This window comes from Barbatula barbatula, assembly GCF_947034865.1.
Source record: "Barbatula barbatula genome assembly, chromosome: 19".
Lineage (NCBI taxonomy): Eukaryota > Metazoa > Chordata > Actinopteri > Cypriniformes > Nemacheilidae > Barbatula > Barbatula barbatula.
This window is the reverse complement of record NC_136782.1, coordinates 13,759,457-13,768,674: the sequence shown is the minus strand read 5'-3', so window position 1 is coordinate 13,768,674 and position 9,218 is coordinate 13,759,457.

The window sequence follows — 9,218 nt, the reverse complement described above, 5'->3', positions numbered from 1 at the left end:
CCTTATTTAAAGAGACAGTTCACCCAAAACAAAAACCCATTATTTTTGTTTTTATTGAAATTTACCTTCAAATTTGACTTTCAGTCAAGTTGAATGACACATTTAAATACAATGCCTGAAGAATTCAAGCCATTGCAAAATTCTTCTACTTCTCCAAATCCATCTTGCTTTCTCTCATGATCAATCAACCAAGATAATCCAAATTGTAATTGATTACATTTTAAGACTCGAGTTTACCGTTAAGAGTGAAAAGACAGAAACAATAGATTTAAAGGAAGTGGGATGTTTGCGTATGTGTTTGTCATGTGTGGGTGGAGGGAAGAGTGCCGCAGGATGCAGAGAGAGCAAACAGCCCTAAAGATCATATAATGAGGTACAGGGGGGCTCTGGATTTCACTGGGGCATAACAGCCTGTGGTCCGACCACTACAATGAGTCCTGGCCAACGAGCTGAAATAACTTTACATTCCACTCCCACTGTTTACTGTAAACACTGGAAGCTGCAGGAGAGCGGAGGTGATTTACAGCTGTACACAGTGGACATGTGCTTGTCTGCTTTATATAACAGAGCTGCGTGTGAAGGCTGAGGTGAAGGAAGATGCTATGCTGTGTATCAGGTTTATCCCTCAGAGTCATCCACAGGATATCAGAAAATCTGTAAGCGGAGGCACTTTATGAAGCACAAAATATGACCCAATATCTGTTCGCTCTCATCTTTCAGGCATCTGATTCTTTCATTCCCCATCCGTCTTCCAAATAAGATTTCCATCTTGCGATGATGTCAGACTTTCGACGTCAGGCACGGGTTGTAAGTGTCTCTCAAGATCAACAGCAGGCACACAAGGAATGGCACAATGCTGTGTTTTGTATAATATAAACACAGCCAGCATCTCTTTTCCTTATCTGATTCCATGATGGATGCTGGTGATTTTGAGCAGGGGAGATTGTTGCAAGCCGAGCGGAATGCATCAGACATGCTACTTGGATCAGTAGCGCTGAGATGGACCAGCGCAAGACCCCACATGCTCACGCAAGGCCTCTTATCTGAGGGGAGATCAGCGATAAAGATAACATGAGCAGGTATTGCAACAGAGAAGGATGTGACCAATATAAAACTATGACTCTAACAGGTTTTTTTCACAAGGAACTTCTGAGCCCCATGGATTTTAGGATATTAGGCAACAGCTGACATATAATCTTGACATGACTCACCGAGCTGTATAATATACTGTCTGAATTGAATACAGTCAATGTGACAAATTCATACAAAGCTGATTTGCTAAGACAAACAACCGTTAAGCCAAATAATCGTGTCTGCTTTAACTTTAAAAAGACAAATAATACAGGTTTGTTGTGCTTTCTGTAACGATGTAAGTATGTTGGACTACATCCACAGCTGTAACTACACACAAGAGACTTTTTTCTGTAAGTGTGACTTTTCTGTAAACTGTTCATTAGTTCACTCAAAGAGCAGCTTTTTTAATTCAGGAGAATGAGGCATGCTGGGAAACATGTAGTAAACAAAAATGAGGGCAGCCACAAATCATACATTCTTCTTCACCACATTTTACCACTCAGTTTAAACCACAAAGACAGCAGCACAAACTAGTTTCCCAACCACATTCACCCATGATGACATAGCGTACAGAGCGAAACGCCTGATCACACTGAGAAAATGTCAAACCGTCAGTCTAAACGGCAGTGTTTCATTCGAATAAATGACGATTGTAATCCTGTCTGGCCTTCATCTGCAAGATGGGTGTTGACAAAGTGATCCCTCTGAAAAACAAAACTCTATTCACCTCACCACGTGCCAACTGTGGCTGTGCTGAAAACAAGTCTGCGTGGCCGTTACATCAAAGTTTCCATGTGAACACTGATGTCTAAACACGTTCAGAAGAAAAAAAGCCAAATGATGATGTCATAGTTGTTTCAAAGTCAATTTAATGAAGCACACATGGTGCCAGGTTAGAGATGTAGAGTTTTGAAAGCAAAAGAGAAAACTATTTAACAGATTTGAAGTTTTTTGGCATCTCTGAAGCACTGCAGAGATTCAAATTATGGAGGCTAAACTAGGGTGTGAGTTATGGTTGAAGACTGATTATACAGTATATATCTGAACCAGACGGGGTTTATTTTATGGTCACATAAAGCGTTCACGCACCTTTACATGGGCTGACAGACATCTTCGAGACACGGTGACGTCATCACGTATGCAATACAAAGTAGCCTGTCCTGTATTTAAAATAGGTCTGGTGTGGACTCAAAAAAAAAGTTAATTCTCTTTGCACTTTCTCACCCTCATGTCATTCCAAATCCGTGTGAGTCATTTTCTTATGCAGAACACATAAGAAGATATTTTAAAAACTCTGATAAGTTACCAAACATCATTCACCTCCATTGACTTCCATTGACACTGAGACACTTAACTGAGACACTTTTCTCAAAATATCTTCTTCTGCATTTCACAGATAAAAGAGTTATATACAGGTTTAAATGACATGAGGATCAATAAATGACAACAGAGTATTTATTTGAAGGTGAACTATCGCCCTTTGCTTGCTTGAGAAATGGAACAGAGGTGTGGAGGAGGGGGACACATTCTCCAAACCCCAGGCGACCTCCTGAGATGCCTGGCTCCAAATAATTGAAGCCCAGCTCTCCTTGAGCAGCCAGGATGGGCTGACTGAGCCATACTTCACTGCTATGCTGGGCATCACAGCGAATTCAAATATAGAATCGTTCATCTGATAAACCACACAACATATTCAAATATGGAAACACATACCAGGAAACGTAAATCATAATGAAATTTGAAGTCCCAATGGGGAAGGGCTAATAGGTATTAGCTTCGAAAAATAAATAATCTACTATGCCATGCCTTTTGTAGCACTAAATGCATACTGTATATCAACAATTAATTGACCCATTTATGTCTTATTCTAAACAAATTGAGGAGAACTATCTAAGACACAGTTCCGCTCATAGGCTGTAAATTAATAAACCTCTGTGAAAAACTATTTGACTCTGGGTTAGCATGCCTATGGAGAATATTAAAAGATAAGTGCCATACCACATCAGGACTCACCGCAGAAAATTACTGCCTTATTAGGGAAAGATTACTTAAACCCCATGGTCAACATTGTATTTAATCCTCTGTAAAAAGTGGTCTAGTGGTCTTCTGGAAACTCTTTTGCACCGAAGAAAGTTAAACCAACACATCTCGTCCTTGAAAGAAGATGTTTTATGTGGCCTTCGTAAGTACAAATGGCCACAAGTGCATATGTAATTAATACCACTATGTGATGCGTTAACATCACATCTGGATTAAGGTCGAGTTTTGCTAATGTTCCATTCTCTAATGACACTAGAAAAACCACAACATCCTTCAAAATGAAATATACTGTTAGTCTGCACCTTGCTCAACGTTTAGGAAGAACAATGTGGAAATGAAAATACTCAATGAAAGCATTCTGGAAAGTGGAAATCTCTTTTAGATTACATGAGATAAAGTCTACCACAAAGCTTCAGCAGCAGGAAATTGTGTTGGGATAACACGCACCATCGGGGTTTGTTCAAACTTATGGCCAATGCATGCATTTACATCGTCAAAGCCAAATGGACATATGCCAAATACTGCACAATTATAAAATCAATGTTACAATTGTATGTTAGTCTAATTGTCCTGCCGAATCATTTGTAATGAAAAATGTTTTTAGAAAAAAAAACATAGAAGCATTTGTGCACATGTGTGCAATTACCAATGCTTAAAAAATACCACACACAACAAATCCTAAAACTTGCCTATAAGCCATTTCCTGAGAACCAAGAACTATCAAACTGTCCCCATGCCAACACCAATAGCCTACTCAAGCAGTGATAGATTTTCTAGGAAACAAGCGTGATGCAATCACAGCAACTCGTGCCAGAAGACATTTCTGTCATATCCATCTATTGTTTCTGCAATCTGCTCTGCTGCACAGAAACCCAGCTAAACCCTCCCAGAATCCTCTGCCCCGCAGCTGCCTCATACAGCATGACATCATTATTTTCCGTTAAGTGTTCGAACGTGAGGCCACTCTGTCTTTATGCACGCACATACAGAAGCAGACACACAACTATACATTTGGTCATCATCATTGGTCATAGTGTCACCGTGCTGAGAGGGGTGAGTTTGGAAGGCTGTGCAGGTTATTTGACCATGGTGCTGGTGTTCAAGATGCCAGATGAGAGTTTCATGAGCTGTGCTCACAGTGTACATTTTGGTTTCTCGCTTGGGAGAAGAAAAACATATTTTTTCTATCAGTGGATGATGTCAGTACGTACGATAACGGTCTAAAATGGAAGAAAAAACAAGTTAAGAGCCTGTCAAAAAATGGAATGAAAATATATGGAAGTAACATAACTGACATGCGTTTATAAACCTGTCACTTTTGACGGGTACGATAGTGCAGATTATAATTAAATACATGTGTTTCTTTAACTGCGGCCACTTTTATGTCCCAAAAGACTTTTAACGTATTTGTTTTTGTTATACGTCATATTAAAACCATACTTATTTTATTACATATAATTTGTTACATATAGTTTTACATTATGGTTAAAAATAGTTTAATAAAATGTCTTTTATATATAGATTTTATGTTTTTTATAAAGATACAAGTACATATTTAAAGATCGGGTATCATGCTATGTCATGTATTCTTCTTTACACTGTTGAACTGGCTGGCTTCTCATGCTCAACATGGTCAACTTGTTAAAAAAACGAGTTGGACGTAGCCAACTGCTTTGTAAAAACTTTTAAGGTGACGGTCTCCAATTCAGCTTTATTCAAAGCAGCGCTTTAAACACCCACAACCAAACAAAGCTTGCTTGAAAGCGAGGGACTGTAAGACCCTTCAAAATCTTTCATTTGTTGTGTGCTGTTCACCATGACGGCTGAGAGGCCCTTTCGATGCCCCTGCAGGTGTGTGTGCACGCATGTGTAACATTTACAATTGTTTGAGCACAAAAAGACTTTGGAATGACCACATAGAGTGCGATATAACACACTTCTTACATGAACTCTTTGCACTCAAACTGGCCTTTCACACACATCAAACTCATTAGCCTTATTTAGTGGACCTGTCAGCTCAGAACGAAAGTGTTGCAAGATTTGACGTGGCGTACGTGCATGTACTCACCTGTGAGAGGGATCAGAGCCAAACGTATGGAATCACTCATACACCTGCATATGGGTGTGGGAACGTGCTACACTATCATCATCTGCCTCTGGCGGGTGTTAACAATTTGCGAATCATTAGCAGCAAGGCACCCCATTAAAAAAATATAATGAGACAACATGATAAGATACAGGTGAAACTATATATTTATGTCAATGAAGGTGTGAGATTATTGAAAACAAAAAATCAAATTTTGATCATAGTATTTGGTGTTGATCCAGTTACCAAGGAGGTCAAGACGACTCTTGTCGTTTTTAATGATAAGCCCAACAATGCAGAGGCGCAAGAGATTTTACATCATTTCAAAACTGGAGAGAGAGATACAGCTGGCGGATACCGGCCGAACTGATAAATTCAGCTGTCGCTATGGGTCCTTGATCCAATATCATAAAAAGCTGACTCCATTTCTGACTGCAATGTGGTGTTGAGGGACGATGTCTTTCTCTGTAAGAATAATCCCTTTGTGTTGTGCGCGGAATGAAAGTGAATGATTACGAGCAGAGTTCTCCCACACATCGCTCACAGACACAAGTCATTATTTATGTGTCCAGTCCCTTCATCCCCTCACCAGTGACTGCTGTGAGTGAAGCCCGTCCCTGTTGGACGAGCCTTACCTCTGAGCCCGTGGGCACAAATTGGAATGCTTAATAAAGTGAGTTGCAACATATAAATCGTGCTTAGGGCATGAAAAATAATGGAGAAATAAGATGTATACCGAATAAGCAAGTGGAGATGCCTCAGGGCCCCCAGTGTTTCTTTTATTAAAAACATTTGGACTTTTAGATGTTAAGCACACTTTTCAAAGTCACTTTTTGTTTAATTTGTCTGACTAACAATGTCCAACAATGGATTTAAATGTACACTGTAAAAATTCTTAAGATTTAAAGCTAGTTGTTTATACAGTGAAATAAATCATATGAAATCCAACTAGATTTTTTAAGTCTGTTTAACATAAATTAAAGTCAAGTGACTTGTAAATACAAAAGTGACTTTACTGAAATGAACAGTTCACCCAGAAAGGGAAATTCTGTCCCCATTTACCCACCCTCAAGTAGTTTAAAATCTGAATATATTTCTTCGTATGATAAACACAACAGAAAAAAACAAACAGCAGCAAAGCAGTCAGCAAACAGTTCTGTGGCACTTTGTTTACTGTAATTTTTCCTACTATGGTAGTCAATAGTGACCAAGAACTGTTTGGTTACAAGCATGAGGTGGAATTTTTACAGTCTATCATTGCAGAACTCTGCATTATTTCCTATTATATATAATGTATCATTATAGACAATTTAAATTTCCAAACCATATAATTACATTTGAAGATTTTTTTTAAATATGGCTGGCACGTTTATCTTCTCTTTGTCTAAATTAAAATCTGCTTTCTACTTTTTTTCTATTCTGTTTCCATTTAGTACCATTCACATATTTCATTTTAACATGACCATGATATAAAAAGCTTAAATAAAATGGTACAATGGTTCATAAACTTTCAAGGAACACCCATATTCAGATTTATACCACTCATATTAAATAAAAAGACTGGGAGAGCTGCATTGGCGCCATTGACCAATCTTGTTCTTGTCCAAACACACTTGATAGAGTTGACAGTGGAGAGGAGAGGGTATAGACACAAACTGACTAATGGGAGAAAGATAAACAGAGACAGAAGAGATGGACAAGGTAAAGAGAAAATGACGCTCCCCCCCAGTAAACCTGATAAAATAGAGTGGATGGGCGTTCCGGGGGGCGTTGGAGTTGGCCGCTGAGGGGGTTCAGTGGAGGGCGGTGGCCAGCAATGTTTTTCCATTCCCTCTTTTTTTAATGGCTGGGAATCTGACCCTCTGACCCTTCTCTTGTTGCCCCGCAGGGGAGGGTGTCTGATGCTGACCTCTGCAGCCTCAGCTGGTCTTCTCTTCCAAAAGAGTCAATTTCTTTAGACTCGTTTACGCAAATCTAACCACATCACTGGATTCAGATTACAAAAGGCAAAAAAACATAAGAAAGCGTGATGCTTGTTGTCTGGTTTTGATTCATTTTACAACATTGGAGCTTTCACTCACTGCAGATTCTTCTGAAATAACATAAGACAAAGATTGCTCCCTTTCAATTACAGTATATAGCTAGCATAGCAAACTACTTGGATGTTAGACCCATCACTCAGTTTGTGGCGTCAGATTCTTCTGAAGCTCACTTTCAGCTGACAGCTTCATTTTTAATCACCTCTGCGTCTGGAAAGCCAAATGACTGAAGGAAAAACCTGGCAACATTTCCTGGCAATCCTAAGAATATAATCATATACGGTCAAAAGCTTTAAATGATTTGCTAAGCATTCTAGTATGCCTGCCCCATGACATCATGACTCCGCGTGCACGTTCACGTACCATGTGCTGCCAAATTTTCTAATAAGGCAGCAGAAAGGCTGTGCGTAATAGTGCGTCTGCATACAGCGGTGCGTGACTCTGTTTCTCTTATCTGTTTGTGCACCCCTTTAAAAGTTTCAAAGGTGTGTTATTGTTTCAGCTAAGCACATTCATCGGGTTTTGTTTAGTTAGTTGGCATTAATTTAACATGGACCTACAGGTTTGTTCCACACACAAACAGCACAGAACAATCACCTCCTCTGTTCTCTGTCTGTGATACGCTTTCTAAAATAAACAGCCAGAGGCAATGTGATTGTGGATATATGTTGTATGTTTACTGACATTTAGTGATAAACACTAGTTGCTGAGATACAGATCGCTTTTAGCCCAGTCCTCCCTGAGCACATTACGGCCAATAGCCTACGTGTATTCGTTCACATGGTTCTATGTGTTGATGTGTTGTTTCCAGAGGCGGACAGAGTACACAGGTTCATTACTTGAGTAAAAGTACAGATACCCCTTGCTAAATTTTACTCAAGTACAAGTAAAAGTACTACAGTCAGATGTGTACTTAAGTAAAAGTACTGAAGTACATGTTTTTAAAAGTACTTGAGTATCAAGAGTACAAGAGTACATTTTCTAAATATTGCATTACTACTGCCACAGTGCTTACATTTATGTACAGAAACGTCCTACATGGAGTTATGAAAAATGTTAATGTTAATACCTTGGAGAATGTTAAAGGAATTTAAAGTAAAATAAAGTAATTTTAATCTTTTTACCATGCTTATTCCTTTCACCTCTGCTAGAGTTTTAATGGATTTTTTGCACCCACATTTGAACCGAACAGTTTTAAAAAACACACCGCATACTCAAGAACATCAAAGCAAATACTCGGCTAACATTAATGAGTAATATTAGAAAATACAATTCAGCTAACAATTGTGTGTACATGTGAGTTTCTCTGTTTTTTCATCAATCAGTAGTGGCGTTTCATCAAAACCTAGGGTATGGCGAAATTTCCTCAGACCATACAAAAACGAACCACAATGAAACCAAATGATACCACATATATGTAACCACAAAACTTAAAGTAGTAAAAAATAACCCAGCCAGATGTTGTCATAACCACCACCAACGACTACGTTAATCGACTATGAGACTAAAATATCAACCAACCATTGATCAGATTCAGCAAACAAGATTAAATATAAAACATGTCTTACCTTGTCGCAGGGTTGTTAAGCCTTGATTCTTTTCATTTTTAAGCTAATCCTGGCATAGCTAGTGGCAAATCGCAAAATACATAATAGCCTAAACTGCGACTGCACTACAAAGTCTTTCCGTACAATATATTTTTTTAATTTTTCACAGATAGCGTTGTACATTATGAATGAAATACAATAACAATAGTGTAAATTATTCGATTTATTAAAATTATTAAATGGATGCCAACTAATTGGGAATATAAAGAGCATCCCCACTACCCATAACCTCACACTTGATTCCAAAACCACTGTTAGGCATTTTGTAGACAGTTTCTTTGTTTTATTGAAAATAAATGCCTGTAGGCCTATATGATCTTAAAAGTGGAAAATGCAGACAAACGAGTTTAGCCAAAAAGAGCTTCGAACCAA